The following is a 19543-nucleotide window of genomic DNA, read 5'->3' as shown; positions in this document are numbered from 1 at the left end:
ATCTAATTAGGACTACTTAGGTTCCTTATATAGCGCTCTTCTAAGGAACCTTCATTTAAGCTTAATTCACATTAACACTATACAACTTCGGGGTCCTAACAAATACTATTAATAATAGTAATTATAAAAATAATAATTTTACTGTTAATGATAATTATGATAATAATTTTTAATAATAGCATAATAATAATGATACTCCTGATAATATTAATAGTAATACTTATAATAATAATATTCTGATAAAATTAATAATAATGATATTACTAATACTAATAATAATGATAATAATATTAATTGTATAATAATAATAATAATAATAATAATAATAATAATAATAATAATAATAATAATAATAATAATAATAATAATAATAATAATAATAATAATTACTGTAATCAATAATAACAATAATAATAATAACAATATTAATGATAATATATTAGTAGTAACAATAATCTTAATCATAATAATAATAATAATAATAATAATAATAATAATAATAATAATAATAATAATAATAATAATAATAATAATAATAATAATAATAATAATAATAATAATAATAATACTTATTCTTATTAATAGTTATATTATTAATAATAACTAGGATAATAATACTAATTAAAGTAATGATAGTAATAACATTGAATGATAATAATAATAATAATAATAATAATAAATAAAAAAATGATAATAATAATAAATAAACTACCTTTAAAGCTTTTCCTAAAAAAAACTTTGCCTCGAACCAGGCTCGAACCCGCAACCCCTCGTATAACAAACGCCTTACTAAACCATTGAGCTGCATATTCGTATCTGTTTTAATTCGCGACTTATACCCATATAACCCGTATCCTCTCTATCTTGGCCTAATTTCCCTTGGCCCAAAAGCAAAACCTAATTATAATGGCCCAAGTATAAACGGATCATAGGGACCCAATTATAATCCAGTAACCATCCGATCTTCTTTTTCTTTTTAACCACGAATCAGCAGCAAAAAAAATAATAACAGATGCAACCTTCGGCTGCTGTTCATCGATCGAAAATAGGAAACAAAAATGGACTATGGTGTTCGATCAACAGACACGAGCAGTAGCTGCAACAATTTGATTTATGTCCGATCTTCGTGTTTAAAACTCGACCAAAAAGTATCGATTTGAATAAAACTCAAGTGGGTTTCGATGGAAGTGATGTTGGTGTTCAACGAATCAGAAAACAGAAATTAAATGTTAGCAGCTTGTGAGAGTTTAATAGAGATGTTTGATTTGTGTTCGGCAAAACAGAAAAAGAAAACGAGCAAGATAGTTTGATGGTGTTTAGGTCTTGACCGAGAAGTAACAGTGAAACATAAGAGACAGTAATAGAAGTTCGAGAAGTAGTAAAATCGATGGTTGTTGTTATTGAACAAAAACAGATCCAATTGAGGGCTTGATGAACTGTAATTATAGTAATACAAGTGTGTGGTGTTGAAGATGGTAATGGTTATGGTTTGGTCTCGGATTTGATTGAATAGAAACAAGAACACAGCAGTAGCAGCAAAACAGAAAGAACACGCAGCCTGTGGTTGTTTAGTGAGTCTGTGGTGGCGAGATGAAGGTGATCATAGGGTGTTTTGTCATGATGGTCGACACAGAACTATGTGACAGTTAAATAGTAGCAACGGTTTACGAAAGTGATGATGAATAGTAGTAGGTGTTCAATAATGATGGGTTTTGGTTCTCATGGTTGATTGAAACAGAAAACTAACGAGTAGTAAAAATGGTTATGGAGGTGATCACGAAGAAAAAAGAAGGAAGGCGGTGTTGGAAGGTTATGTGCATGGTGAAGGTGGTGGACGTGGGTGTGCTTATTGATATATGAGTATGTATATATTTATAAGTTTAAATGGGTGCACGGTTGTATGGTGGTTGTACATGATAGTCTAGTGGTGGTTTAGATTGAACAAGAAAGGAAGAGAAGCAAAGAACACAAATGGGTTTCTAATTTGTGGTTCGTGGGTTTCATAAAAATATTGTGGTTAAGTGATGGTTTACGGAAACAAGAAAAGAAAGAGAGAATAGAAGTAGTATGGTAATAGTTCTGGATTTTTAAGTTGGTTTCTTGTTTCACAAACCCACATATATACATAAATATGACTTGTATATTTCATTTTAGAAACAAAAAGAAAAAAAATAGTAAGATGCAAGTTGTTGGATAGATATTAAACATGCAGAGACAAGAAATAAAGTAGGGGTGATAGAGAACAAAAACAATAATATATATTATGAATTCAGAATCAAACGTGTGTATAGGTATCTATATGCCTATATGCTATATGTATATAAATATATTACATAGATCATTATTGATCAATCAACACAAATAAAAAAAACTAATAATAAATGGAATAATATTATAATAACTCAATCAAATAAAATGTGTGATTTAAATTAGCCGTCGTCTACTATTTCATTTACGGACTGAAATTCGCACTCTGTTGATAAATAAGTGGTGGATAAAATATCCTCTGAAAAATCCCATACTTCTTAATTAAATGTCTTTATTTATTTCAGTCAATATGGTATAAAATTGGTCATTACTATTTAAAATAATTAAATAAAAATTAAATCAACTGTCCGCGCTCGATTCTGGGTAAAATATAAAGAGTTCTAAAATTTAATAAATAGCTCATAAATACATTTTTAATAAGTCTATAAATTATATAACTCATTTTTCGGATCACCGTTTATTTTAAAATCACATAAGTTCCAATTAAACTTCTCTAAATAATAATCGAAACGTCCAACGAGTATTACAATTATTAAATAATTATATTTGATATACTATATATATATATATATATATATATATATATATATATATATAGATTTATTTTCATAACAATTTAATTATATCGTATATTATTTTCTATTTTCAGTTCTAACGATTAAATCATATATTATTATTTTAAGTTATTATATATATACATATATTTATATTTATATTTATATGTATACACATTTATTTACAAATAATGATTCGTGAATCATCGGGAACGGTCGAAGTTAAATGAATGCAGTTCAAAAAATTTGAGATTCAACATTACAGACTTTGCTTATCATGTCAGAATTATGAAATCGTATCGTGAGTTTGGTTCAAAATTAGTAGAAATTTTTCGGGTCATCACAGTACCTACCCGTTAAATAAATTTCGTCTCAAAATTTGATTTAGGTCGTCATGGTTAACCATAAAAATGTTTTCATGATGAATATGAGTTGATAAATAAAGTTTTATTATTATTGATTAATATAGATAAAACGATTCGATTATGTGAAGCGTACGAGTGAAGCTGTCACAAAAGATTGAGATAGAGATTTAACTTTTGACGTAGTCACGGTGGATTTTTGGAATTCAAGGAATATAGAGATACTCTTCGAAATCCATAAAAGATTCGGTTCTTCGGTGAATAAAGAAATTAAGATCCTCTTTAATGAAATGCGATCATCTACCTCGATTGTTATGCCTGATATTTCACTATAAATTTACCTCTTCCATTCCATTATTTTTACCATTCCCATACCTTCTTCCTCAATTCATACTCCCAAAGATTGGAAAAATGCTCAATCCAGTTCTGATCCTTGACTTCATTCTGACTATCGCAACAATCATCCTTCTATTTCAACTCTCACCGGAGGAATCTGTTTACTTCTACTTCTCTCTTGGGGTAGTGGTTTTCATAATCCTTCCTTGCATCTGTCTTTCCACGATTATTGACATCCACGGTTTATGATCTTTCATGTTTGCGGTTATTGCTACTTATATTTATGTTTCGAAGCTCCATGCTTCTGTTTTCTCTTCTCGACTTTAAGTAAAGCGATTAAGACGTCTCAGTTTTGTAGGTATAAAGTTCGGATGAACATGAATAAGATTCTAAGCAGAAATGAAAGGTACTAGCACGATTTTATTTTTCAAATTACCGGAATATCCGAAAAAATAGAACTATCAAGAAAATATGTTCTTGATATGTTTAGAGGTTAAATAGAATGAAAGAGTTATGTGACATGGCACATGATGAGGGTATGATCTGTGAACCATCATCACGTTCCATTAGAAATTCAGCATGACTTACTGTAATATAATCACGTTGGCCAAGCGTCATTATATTGTACTAACTCATGCTTCAATTCCCAACACTTCTCCAGAAACCATTCATAATTTAAACTCGAATTTTAAAGAAATTTAGAAACTAAAATAGTTTCCTTTATGATGTAATATAGATAGCATGAAGAGATAAATAATTTTGAACAAGAATATTTATGAAAATATCCTCAGAAATATCGAAGATATTTATGATGATATTTTGGAATTTCTAAGATCGAAGGTTGATGAAGAAAGGTTTTCCACAAGATTTAACATGAGTATGGAGCAAGATATTCTCTAAAGATTTCATCGGATACAGAATTATCTGGATTCTTTGAATATAGGGTTTGGTCCTTGTATTTGTTCTCGGTCTCCTTCATGGTTTGCTCAATCCATTTTTCAGTTTTAAATCTGAGCCTTTTCAACACACCATTCTTTAGTATCAAGCTTTTAGCCATAAAGACCATCATCAGTTTTACTGCATCTTCAGCATTCAAAGTTATCATAACTGAATCATTGGTTATCAATCCGAGGTGTTTCAAGAATTTCGAAGGATTTGAACGCAGATTGTGATCGTCAAGATATATATGATGAAATCAAGTGGCAAACTTGAAGAATTATTTAACTATAGTAGATGTAACTTATTAATGATATCTTAAGTCAAAATGTTGTAATTAATATTTCCTACTCTTTTAATACTTTTTAACTGTCCAAAGTTAGTAGTCCAATGTTAGTAGTCCAATAGTCCAATAGTTCAATATATAATATAGTTAATCAAGACGTATCATGACCCATTGTACATGTGTACATGTGTCCCAATTGTCCGATGATATTTAAAATGCGTAAAATAAATAACACTGTTTAAATGACGATAAATAAAATTTCGAGTATTAAAATTGCGATAAATAAATTGCGATAATTAAAATTGCGATAAATAAATTGCGATAAATAAATTGCGATAATTAAAATGACAATAAATAAAATGTAATAAAGAAATAGTCATAACGGTTATAGGAACAGTTAGCTAGGAACAGGTAGCTAAGATTTGGTTAGTATACATTTATAATTTTTACGTAGTTAATTAATTGGTTACTAATCAATTTTATTTTGTCCATTATTTTCTTCTTTATGCCACTTGTCAAATCTTGACTTGGATTCTGATCGGTCAAAATCCGAATATGAAATTGAATTTGAATGAAAATAGTTGTTCTTTGGTGAACCGATACCTATATGTGCAGATTTGAGCAGTATTGTTAATGACTCCTGAATCAGAACCGAAGAGTGTACAGTGTAACTTATTAATGTGAAATCTAAATATTTCTAGGGTATTACCTACCCGTTAAAATATTTTCACGATTAACAGTTTGTACAAAAGAATTTTTAATTACAATCTTTATGAAAATATACTTACATATATATTTTCTTCAGATGTAATCATGGATTTAATGAGTTAATGTGATATTAAACTCATTTGGTTTACCATTAGAACTAGAATACATAATCTCTAAAACACTAGAGATTACATAATCGCAGTGAAGAACGAAGATAAATGATATAGAACGATACGTAAAATGAAGATAATCGATGCAGAACGATATGTAGGACGAAGATAAAGATTATAAATATAGATTGTTAAATCATTGATGAGATGTGAATGATAGTATATTTGAATTAAATATGATAAAAGCCCTTTAAAGCTTCTTTTTATCTTTCCCGGGTATTACCTACCAGTTAAAATATTCACACTTCATAGTTAATATGAAAGGAATTTTTATTACGGTCTGGATATATACATAAACATATATATATATATAAACATATATATATATATATATATATATATATATATATATATATATATATATATATATATATATATATATACATATATCTTTTAATCCTGAACCGAAGGTAATGAATTAATATTTCATAATTCATCATTCTCGGTACTCTTCGGTGTCTGTGGTGCCTACGGAGCTTGTGGTGATTGCAGTGCTTGTGGTGCTGGAGAGGATGCTGGTACTGGTGGTGTTGCTGTTGGTGTTGGTACTGCTTGTGGTACCTATGTAGTAGATGCGAGCTTGGTTTCCAAATCGAACACCGTCACCTCCAGGGTTTCTACCTTACGCTCGAGTCTTCTAACTTCTTCTAATAATCCTATCTGATTAGAATTCGGGAGTAGAAGACGAATACTATCCTAAACTACCTCGAGTCGACCTTCGAGGCAGAAAATCCTTGCGAAAAGTGTAAAAACGGTATTGCGAACAGGTTCACAGGTAAGCGGATCGAGTACTCCGACGTTAGGTGGCAAGTTCAGCTCGTGATATGGAGTACCTTCTTCATTTCTCCATAGGGTAAGTATTTCGCCAACCCATCCCCATTTTCTAAAGAAATCACGGTAGTTGATCGGTTGGTGTGCTCCCGTCATGCTGTCTTCGGAGCTGGAGGAACTCGGTCTATTCGAAGAGGCCATCTTACGCGATCACAAAAAGTTATGAAATGATTCTTGATATGAATTTAGGGCTGAATACTGGATGATATCTCCGTCTTCTCGAATACATATATATAGCAAAAAGATTCCATAATTTATGGAGGAAATTTCGAAAAGTGCCAAATAAGATCCACGGTAATAGATATGATAGGATATGATTCGTCTATACACCGTGTATGCAATAAATGCAAAAACACATATCAAGACATAAGAATGATAAGCAGGTAATTTTTCACTAGGAATGATAATCAGAACTTATAATACGCAGCTAAGGTCGAAGTCCAAAATTGCTAATGCATCCTAACGACAATCAGTTAGACACACTAATGCAAGACCTGGTTTGCTAAGACCACCGCTCTGATACTAACTGTGCAGGCCCGTCCTAATCCACCTGGACGAAGTCTTCAACATTTGGTCCCATTGTGATGATCGACTCCAAGTAATATCTTTAAAATGAGCAAATGCACAGCGGAAGATTTCTTTCATACCTGAGAATAAACATGCTTAAAAGTGTCAACCAAAAGGTTGGTGAGTTCATAGGTTTATCATAACAATCATTTCAATAATTTTAATAGACCACAAGATTTAATTTTCATAGTTAACTGCTGGAACACTCATCTGCAAAAATCATCATACAGGAACACTCATCTGTATAAAATCCATTCATATGGTGAACACCTGGTAACTGACCTTAACAAGATGCATATAGAATATCCCCCAGTATACAGCGCGCAACTAATATACTAAATAATACCTCAAAGTACTAAAGCATCCATAACATGGATGGGGCTTGTTTAGCCCGATAGATCTATCTTTAGGATTCGCGCCAATTTGGGGGTGTGTTCCCAAATTCTTAGGCTACTAAGCTAAAAAGGGGTGATATTCGGTCTAATAATGTAGCCATAGAATGTAGTTTTAAGTACTTGTGTCTATTTCGTAAAATAGTTATAAAAACAGCGCACGTATTCTCAGTCCCAAAAATATATATTGCAAAAGCATTTAAAAAGGGAGCAAATGAAACTCACAATACGATATTTTGTAGTAAAAATATGCATACGACAGAACTGAACAATGCAGGGTTAGCCTCGGATTCACGAACCTATATCAAGTATATATATATTAACACATTATAATATTAATCAACTAAGTTTATATATATTTTAAAATATATATAGATTAATATCCTTATATATATTTATATTAATCCTTATTATTTGTTATAATACTTATATGATATATATACTTTAATAAATGTGATATTAATATAAATGATATTATATAAATGATATAAATGATATATATATATATATATATATATATATATATATATATATATATATATATATATATATATATATATATATCTTTTGTTTGTAAAATAATAATTATAATAATAATAAAATTATGATAATAATAATAATAATTAGATTTAAAAATAATAATAATGATAATAATAATGATAACAATAATACTATTAATAATAGTAACTATAAAAATAATAATTTTACTGTTAATGATAATTATGATAATAATTTTTAATAATAGCATAATAATAATGATACTCCTGATAATATTAATAGTAATACTTATAATAATAATATTCTGATAAAGTTAATAATAATGATATTACTAATACTAATAATAATGATAATAATATTAATTGTATAATAATAATAATAATAATTACTGTAATCAATAATAATAATAATAATAATAATAATAACAATATTAATGATAATATATTAGTAGTAACAATAATCTTAATCTTAATCATAATAATAATAATACTTTTTCTTATTAATAGTTATATTATTAATAATAACTAGGATAATAATACTAATTAAAGTAATGATAGTAATAACATTGAATGATAATAAAAATATTAATAACAAATAAAAAATGATAATAATAATAAATAAACTACCTTTAAAACTTTTCCTAAAAAAAAAAAAACTTTGCCTCGAACCAGGCTCGAACCCGCAACCCCTCGTATAACAAACGCCTTACTAAACCATTGAGCTGCATATTCGTATCTGTTTTAATTCGCAACTTATACCCATATAACCCGTATCCTCTCTATCTTGGCCTAATTTCCCTTGGCCCAAAAGTAAAACCTAATTAAAATGGCCCAAGTATAAACGGATCATAGGGACCCGATTATAATCCAGTAACCATCCGATCTTCTTTTTCTTTTTAACCACGAATCAGCAGAAAAAAATAATAATAATAATAATAATAGATGCAACCTTCTGCTGCTGTTCATCGATCGGAAACAGGAAACAAAAATGGACTATGGTGTTCGATCAACAGACACGAGCAGTAGCTGCAACAATTTGATTTATGTCCGATCTTCTTGTTTAAAACCCGACCAAAAAGTATCGATTTGAAAAAAACTCAAGTGGGTTTCGATGGGAGTGATGTTGGTGTTCAACGAATCAGAAAACAGAAATTAAATGTTAGCAGCTTGTGAGGGTTTAATAGAGATGTTTGATTTGTGTTCGCAAAACAGACAAAGAAAACTAGCAAGATAGTTTGATGGTGTTTGGGTCTTGACCGAGAAGTAACAGTGAAACACAAGAGACAGTAATAGAAGTTCGAGCAGTAGTAAAATCGATGGTTGTTGTTATTGAAAAAAACAGATCCAATTGAGGGCTTGATGAACTGTAATTGTAGTAATACAAGTGTGTGGTGTTGAAGATGGTAATGGTTATGGTTTGGTCTCCGATTTGATTGAATAGAAACAAGAAAACAGCGGTAGCATCAAAACAGAAAGAACACGCAGCCTGTGGTTGTTTAGTGAGTCTGTGGTGGCGAGATGAAGGTGATCATAGGGTGGTTTGTCATGGTGGTCGACATAGAACTATGAGACAGTTAAATAGTAGCAACGGTTTACGAAAGTGATGATGAATAGTAGTGAGTGTTCAATAATGATGGGTTTTGGTTCTCATGGTTGATTGAAACAGAAAACTAACGAGTAGTAAAGATGGTTATGGAGGTGATCACGAAGAAAAAAGAAGGAAGGCAGTGTTGGAAGGTTATGTGCATGGTGAAGGTGGTGGACGTGGGTGTGCTTATTGATATATGCGTATGTATATATTTATAAGTTTAAATGGGTGCACGGTTGTATGGTGGTTGTACATGATAGTCTAGTGGTGGTTTAGATTGAACAAGAAAGGAAGAGAAGCAAAGAATACAAATGGGTTTCTAATTTGTGGTTCGTGGGTTTCATAAAAATATTGTGGTTAAGTGATGGTTTACGGAAACAAGAAAAGAAAGAGAGAATAGAAGTAGTATGGTAATAGTTTTGGGTTTTTAACTTGGTTTCTTGTTTCACACACCCACATATATACATAAATATGACTTGTATATTTCATATTAGAAACAAATAGAAAAAAAAAATAGTAAGATGCAAGTTGTTGGATAGATATTAAACATTCAGAGACAAGAAATAAAGTAGGGGTGATAGAGAACAAAACAATAATATATATTATGAATTCAGAATCAAACGTGTGTATAGGTATCTATATGCCTATATGCTATATGTATATAAATATATTACATAGATCATTAGTGATCAATCAACACAAATCAAAAACAGTAATAATAAATGGAATAATATTATAATAACTCAATCAAATAAAATGTGTGATTTAAATTTGCCGTCGTCTACTATTTCATTTACGGACTGAAATTCGTACTGCGTTGATAAATCAGTGGCGGATAAAATATCCTCTGAAAAATCCCATATTTCTTAATTAAATGTCTTTATTTATTTCTGTCATTATGGTATAAAATTGGTCATTACCTGTTTAAAATTATTAAATAAACATTAAATCAACTGTCCGCGCTCGATTCTGGATAAAATATAGAGTTCTAAAATTTAATAAATAGCTCATAAATACATTTTTAATAAGTCTATAATTTATATAACTCATTTTTCGAATCACCGTTTATTTTAAAATCACATAAGTTCGAATTAAACTTCTCTAAATAATAATTGAAACGTCCAACGAGTATTACAATTATTAAATAATTATATTTGATATACTCTCTATATATATAGATTTATTTTCATAACAATTTAATTATATCGTATATTATTTTCTATTTTCAGTTCTAACGATTAAATCATATATTATTATTTTAAGTTATTATATATATACATATATTTATATTTATATTTATATTTATATGTATACACATTTATTTACAAATAATGGTTCGTGAATCGTCGGGAACGGTCGAAGTTAAATGAATGCAGTTCAAAAATTTTGAGATTCAACATTACAGACTTTGCTTATCATGTCAGAATTATGAAATCGTATCGTGAGTTTGGTTCAAAATTAGTCAAAAATTTTCGGGTCGTCACACACAACACACGTATATCGACATAGAAACATAAATACATACAATTTACATAATCAGATTAAATTAACTAAAACCAATATTTGTTTGAAAGAAAATTTAAGTTAAACAAAAGAGAGAAAGAGTGATTATTTACCATTATGAATTCGAAATAGAGCATCATTCAAAAGGGAAGACACCGCGAAGAAAATTCGAAGCATAAGAAAGCATTAAGTAACAAATTGGACAATTATAACTGTAAATCGTCTTGCGAAGCTGGCATAACTACCACAATCAACAACGAGGGTCAAAATCTCAATGGAAAAACCATCGGTGCATATAAATAACAAAGCCCTAATAAGCGAGTAAGAAGGAAACGAAACAAGCATCCAAAAACAAACCCTAAATAGCATTATTCAGCATGCTATAAAAAATCATCACACAAAGGGTATTATAACAATGTCACATAACAATCAAGGAGTAAAACAATAAAAGTGTGAAGGAATACTGAATAAAGTAGGAAAAATACCTTCACAAATTGTGGCTCTGTTTTTCCTTTTGATTCGGGTCCACTGAACTAAACACCTGCAATCAAGCACTTCTTATACTCTAATTGTCAACACTAAATAGCAGTTTTTAAAGCCCATCAAAATAATTTGAAACACACTGTATGTAGTGACCCAAACTTTTTCATGATTATATATATTATGTAATGACCCGTCCTAATCCATCTTTACGAATACATTACATTTGATTACATCGCGAGGTACTTGACCTCTATATGATACATTTTACAAACATTGCATTGGTTTTTAAAAGACAAACTTTCATTACATCGAAAGTTGACAAGCATGCATACCATTTCATAATATATCAAATTATCAATGACTTAATAATAATCTTGATGAACTCAACGAGTCGAATGCAACATCTTTTGAAATATGTCATGAATGACTCCAAGTAATATCTCTAAAATGAGCAATGCACAGCGGAAGATTTCTTTCATACCTGAGAATAAACATGCTTTAAAGTGTCAACCAAAAGGTTGGTGAGTTCATTAGTTTATCATAATCGATCATTTCCATCATTTTAATAGACCACAAGATTTTCATTTCCATTTCTCATAAATATACGTCCCATACATAGAGACAAAAATCATTCATATGGATTGAACACCTGATAATCGACATTCACAAGATATACGAATCCGTTCACCACAGAATAACCATTTTCATTCAATTTTATATTTGGATATTGACTTATCAGAATCCAACAAGTGGTATAATGAAGAAAACATTAGACAAAAATAAAATTTGTTAGAAACAAACAAAATAACTATGAAAAATATTGTTAAGAAACCACACTAACAAAATCCTAACTAACTGTTCCTAGCTAACTGTTAATTCCATATTACATTTATTTATCGCAATTTATTTATCGCAATTTAAATTCTCACAATTTTATTTATCGTCATTTAATTTCTGTTATTTATTTTACGCACTTTAAATATCGAAACACGTATACAATGTTTTGACATATCATATCGACCCATCTATATATATATATATATATTTCGGAACAACCATAGACACTCTATATACAGTAATGCTTGAGTTAGCTAAACAGGGTTGAGGTTGATTCCAAAATAATATATATATTTTGAGTTGTGATCTAGCCTGAGACTTGTATACACTGGGTCGTGGATTGATTCGAGATAATATATATTGATTTATTTCTGTACATCTAACTCTGGACAACTAGTTGTAGGTTACTAATGAGGACTGCTAACTTAACAAACTTAAATCATTAAAACGTAATAAAAATGTTGTGAATATATTTCGATCATACTTTGATATATATATATATATATATATATATATATATATATATATATATATATATATATATATATATATATATATATATATATATATATATATATATATATATATATATATATATTTGTTATAGGTTGTTATAGGTTCGTGAATCGACCAGTGGCCAAGTCTTATTTTCGACGAAGTAAAAATCTGTGAAAGTGAGTTATAGTCCCACTTTTTAAATCTAATATTTTTGGGATGAGAATACATGCAGTTTTATAAATGTTTTACAAAATAGACACAAGTACGTGAAACTACATTCTATGGTTGAATTATTAAACCGAATATGCCCCTTTTTAGTCTGGTAATCTAAGAATTAGGGAACAGACACCCTAATTGACGCGAATCCTAAAGATAGATCTATTAGGCCCAACAAGCCCCATCCAAAGTACCGGATGCTTTAGTACTTCGAATTTATCATGTCCGAAGGGAGTCCCGGAATGATGGGGATATTCTATATGCATCTTGTTAAGGTCGGTTACCAGGTGTACACCATATGAATGATTTTTATCTCTATGCAGTTTGCAAAATGCCTGATACGAGATGTGTATTTATGAGAAATGAAATCTTGTGGTCTATTATTACAATTTGATAAATATATAGGTTAAACTTATAACTCACCAACATTTTTTGTTGACGTTTTAAGCATGTTTATTCTCAGGTGATTGTTAAGAGCTTCCGCTGATGCATACTAAATTAAGGACAAGATTTGGAGTCCATGCTTGTATAATATTATTTAAAAACTGCAATCGAAGGCATATATTGATGTGTAATATTATTGTAAACTATTATGTAATGGTCGTGTGAAAACGCTATATTTTAGATTATCATTATTTGATAATCGTCGTAATATTTCAAAAGTTTTGGTTTGTTTTAAAATCGAATGCAGCCTTTGAAAAACGTCTCATATAGAGGTCAAAACCTCGAAACGAAATCAATTAATATGGAACGTTTATAATCAATATGAACGGGACATTTCAAATTATATGAGATTAATATTTACATAAATAAATGATTCCAACATGTTAAGCAATCAAACTTATTAAGACTTGATTAATTGAAAAGGATTTTGTGTTAACGTTTGACCACCGAGTTTGTTCGATGATTCATGAACGTTATAACTTGTATATGACATGATGATATATAAATATATATGGACATATAGATATGTTTAACATGATGAAATGATAATTAAGTATCTCATTATGTATATTAACAACAAACAATATACATAAAACAAGACTACTAACTTAAGGAATTCAAAACGATATTTATACGTAACGATTATCGTAGTAATAACGTCTTAATCTTTATATATCATATTAAGATATATTAGTACATCATGTTATCATGATAATGTAACAATTTAACATCTCATTAGATATAATAACAATGGGATTTATTACATTAAATGAAATCGTTAACTTAAAAGTTCTGAAACAACATGTACATGTAACGACTAACGATGACTTAACGACTCAGTTTAAATGCTTATACATGTAGTGTATTAAGATGTATTAGTACACTTTTGAAAGACTTCATGATACATATCAAAGTACTTCTACTTACCAAAAATGCTTACAATTACATTCTCATTCATTTTCATCAACAATTCTACTCGTATGTAACCGTATTCGTACTCGTACAATACCCAGCTCCTAGATGTACATACTATTGGTATATACACTTCAATGATCAGCTCTTAGCAGCCTTAATGAGTCACCTAAATATTTGGGAACCATCATTTGGAAACTAGCATGAAATATCTAACAAAAATACAAACTTATGGAGCCTTTATCTTGACTCCAAAATCACGAATTCATGCACTCACACAAACACATTCATTTTCCAACTTTTATGCATCAAACACATCCTCTCAAGTTCTCTCTTCATGTTCTAAGTGTTCTTCATCATCTTCATCAAAATCTACATCAATCTAGCTCATAAATTCATACATAAAACAACCTACAAAACAACTACTCAAGAAAACTTCAAGAACACTTTCAAGTTTACAAGTCTACTTCCAAGCTTTCTAATCCATTCCAAGTAATCATATAAGATCAAGAAACCTTTGTTATTTACAGTAGGTTATCTTTCTTATTCAAGGTAATATTCATATTCAAGCTTTGATTCGAATTCTATAACTATAACTATCTTAATTCGAATAGTAATCTTACTTGATCTTATTTTTGTGTCATGATTTTACTTTAAGAACTTCCAAGCCATCAAAGATCCTTTGAAGCTCAAGTTATTTTCTCATCATTTACAGTAGGTTTATCTACTATACTTGAGGTAGTAATGGTGTTCATAATATCATTCGATTCATATATATAAAACTATCTTATTCGAAGATTATAACTTGTAATCACTAGAATATAGTTTAGTTAATTCTAAACTTGTTCGCAAACAAAGCTAATCCTTCTAACTTAACTTTTAAAATTAACTAAACACATGTTCTATATCTATATAATATGGTAACTTAATGATTTAAAACCTGGAAACACGAAGAACACCGTAAAACCGGACATACGCCGTTGTAGTAAAACCGGGGGCTGTTTTGGTTTGGATAATTAAAAACTATGAAAAACTTTGATTTAAAAGTTGTTCTTTTGGAAAAATGATATTTATTATGAACATGAAACTATATCCAAAAATCATGGTTAAACTCAAAGTGAAAGTATGTTTTTCAAAATGGTCATCAAGATGTCGTTCTTTCGACGGAAATGACTATCTCTTTCAAAAACGACTTGTAACCTGTATTTCCGATTATAAACTTATACTTTTTCTGTTTAGTTTCATAAATTTCAATTCATTATGAAACCATAGCAATTTGATTCACTCAAAATGGATTTATAACGAAGAAATTATGGGTAAAACAAAATTGGTTAGATTTATTAGTTTAGCTACGAAAACTTTATATCAAATCTATACTAACCATAACTTAACTAACTTATATTGTATGATACATGTAGTCTAATATATATTATGTAATCTTGATAGACCATAGACACGTATACAATGTTTTGACATATCATATCGACGTCATCTATATATATTATTTGGAATAACCATGGACACTCTATATGCGGTAATGCTCGAGTTAGCTATACAGGGTTGAGGTTGATTCCAAAATAATATATATACTTTGAGTTGTGATCGAGTCTGAGACTTGTATACACTGGATCGTGGATTGATTTGAGAAAATATATTTATTTATGTACTGCTAACTGTGGACTACTAATTGTGGACTACTAACGATGGATTGCTAACTTAACAACTTAAAACGTCAACACGTAATAAAAATATTGTGAATATATTTCGATCATACTTTGATATATATATATATATATGTATATATATTTATTATAGGTTCGTGAATCGACCCGTGGCCAAGTCTTATTTTCCGACGAAGTGAAAATACGTGAAAGTGAGTTATAGTCCCACTTTTAATATCTAATATTTTTGGGATGAGAATACATGCAGTTTTATAAATGTTATACAAAATAGACACAAGTAATCGAAACTACATTCTATGTTGGATTATCGAACCGAATATGCCCCTTTTTAGCTTGGTAGCCTAAGAATTGGGGAAATGGCCCATAATTGACACGAATCCTAAAGATAGATCTATTTGGCCCAACAAGCCTCATCCGAGTTACGGATGCTTTAGTACTTCGATTTATCATATCCGATGAGAGTCTCGAAATGATGGGGATATTCTATATGCATCCTGTTAAGGTCGGTTACCAGGTGTTCAACATATGAATGATTTTTATGCAGATTGCTATATGCATGCATGATGTTTATGAGAAATGGAAATATGAAATCTTGTGGTCTATTATTACGATTTGATAAATATATAGGTTAAACCTATAACTCACCAACATTTTTGTTGACGTTTAAAGCATGTTTATTCTCAGGTGATTATTAAGAGCTTCCACTGTTGCATGCTAAATTAAGGACAAGATTTGGAGTCAGCATGCTTGTATGTTAATGTTTAAAGAAAAACTGCATTCGAAAAATAAATTGTTGTAATATATTATTGTAACCCATTATGTAATGGTCGTGTGAAAACGTTGTACTTTAGATTACCATTATTTGGTAATCTACACTATGTATTTTAAACCTTTATCGATAAAGTAAAGGTTATGGTTTGCTTTAAAAATCGAATGCAGTCTTTGAAAAATGTCTCATATAGAGGTCAAAACCTCGCAACGAAACCAATTAATATGAAACGTTTATAATTCATATGAATGGGACATTTCAGTTGGTATTCGAGCGTTGGTCTTAGAGAACTAGAAATTTGCATTAGTGTGTCTAACCGAGTTTGTTAGGATGCATTAGTGAATCTGGACTTCGACCATGTTTACTTTAAAAACGATTGCTTAACACTTTTGTTGGAAACTATATATTTTTACATGTAAATATTATGTGCTATATTAATCTCTTAACGTGTTTGATATTGTGTGATAGATGTCTACCTATAGTACAAATCCCTTCGACTCACCTAATAATAATGAAGAGTCGAATGTATTTTGGGAAGATTCACAAATTCCGAAAGAAGAAGAGGAACCGGAAGAAGATGAACTGGAAGAAGAGGAACCGAAAGAAGAGGAACCGGAAGAAGAGGAATCGGAAGAAGAGGAACCGAAAGAAGAAGAAGTTCCGGAGGAGAAAATGAGAAAAATCACAGAAAAACCATTAAATAAAAGAAAATCTTCAACCAATGGACCAAAACTAAAAATGGTTTGTGGTGTTTCCGCTGAGGAAGAAAAAAATTGGGAAGATTACCAATTTTCTGATGAATCGGATCCCATTGAGGATTCCGATGATGTTATAGAAATTACTCAGGCTCAATTTAATAAAGCAAAAGAAAACAATAAGGGAAAATCCATCAAAATAGAGAAACCTGATCCTAACCCCGATGAACTCTATGTCAACATGAAATACCCAGATGGGGTGTACCGTAAACACCCGTATTTCTTAAATTTTAACTATAACCCGGGAACATCTAAGCCACCAGGTTTTTCCAGACCATTTGTGAAAAGGACGGCTCGTATTAGAGGAGCACCATGTATCCCTAGGAAATTAGCAAAACGAACCGAGTCCGAGGAAGAAGAAACAAGTGATTCGGAATAAAGAGTTGTAATCATACTGTGTAATATATGTATGATAACGAGCTTGTACTTTTATGCTACATGTAAAATAGCGGTATGGTATGATTGTAAAATATTGTATCAAAAGTTTAAGCGTGAAGTGTTAATGAATTAAGTTTTTCATGATAGAATATTATTTCGATAGTAGTAGTTAATTTTTGCTCTAGCTATTAAGTATGAACTTAAACGGGTAGGTACTACCCGAACTAAAATTATAAAACGCTAATATGAAGAAAAGGCTTTTATAAATAAGTTCATATTATGCTACGAAATACTATTGACTACTCCTAATATTCTATATGATTAACTTAACTCTTTTGGCTATTTTTGAAGGAAATGGCACCGACTACTCCACAGAACTTGAATATGAGCGAAGAAGATTTCCGTGCATTCCTTGCTGCAAACATAGCCGCAGTACAGGCTGCAATGCAAAACAACAACAATAACTCAGGGTCTAGCAGTGGAGTTAACTCCACAGGAAACCGTGTAGGATGCTCCTACAAGGCTTTCACTGCCTGTAAACCTCTAGAATTCGATGGAACTGAAGGACCAGTTGGACTGAAATGATGGACCGAGAAGGTCGAATCTGTGTTTGCTACAAGCAAATGTGCTAAAGAAGATAAGGTAAAGTACGCCACGCATACCTTCACAGGTACTGCGTTAACCTGGTGGAACACCTATCTCGAACAGGTGAAACAAGATGCTGCTTACGCACTACCGTGGTCAGCATTTAAACACTTGATGAATGAGCAGTACTGTCCCATAAATGAAGTCAATAAGCTCAAAACAGAGCTTAGAGAGTTACGAGCGCAAGGATTCGATATTACCATATATGAACGACGATTCACAGAGTTGTGTTTATTTTGTCCAAGAGTATTCGAAGATGAAGAAGAGCAGATATATGCATTTGTAAAAGGGTTACTAGAGAGGATTCGGGAGGATGTGAGTTCAAGCTCGCCCACCTCAATGCAAAAGGCAAGTAAATTGGCCCACAAACTCATAAATCAGATTGAGGGAAGAATTAAAGAGCATGCGGCTGAAGAGGCCAATATGAAACAAGTCAAGAGAAAGTGGGAAGAAAACAGTGACAAGAGTCACCAATACAACAACAACAACAATCACAATCACAATCGCAATAACAATCACAACAACCGCAACATCAATCACAACAACAACAAACGAAATACCAACAATAATTACAACCAACATCCCAACAATAACAACTACAACAACCATCCCAACAACAATTCCAACAACAACCATTTAAATAACAGCAATGGCAACAAAAATCAGAAAATTCTGTTTCAAAGGTGTGAAGGGTATCATCCGACTACTTACTGTTCGGCATCATGTACCAAATGTAATAGAAAGGGTCATGATTACGAACTAGTGGTTAAAGGAACAAATAATGCCCACATTACTTGTTTCGGATGCGGGAAGAAGGGCCACTACAAAACTATGTGCCCATATCAGGAAAATAATAATGGGCAAAATCGTAGAAGAGTCTTCAACATTAATACGGTAGAAGCGCAGGAAGACCCGGAGCTCGTTAC

This window comes from Rutidosis leptorrhynchoides, chromosome 3 (genome assembly GCF_046630445.1).
Source record: "Rutidosis leptorrhynchoides isolate AG116_Rl617_1_P2 chromosome 3, CSIRO_AGI_Rlap_v1, whole genome shotgun sequence".
NCBI classification, from domain to species: Eukaryota; Viridiplantae; Streptophyta; class Magnoliopsida; order Asterales; family Asteraceae; genus Rutidosis; species Rutidosis leptorrhynchoides.
This window is presented reverse-complemented; position numbering follows the sequence as displayed.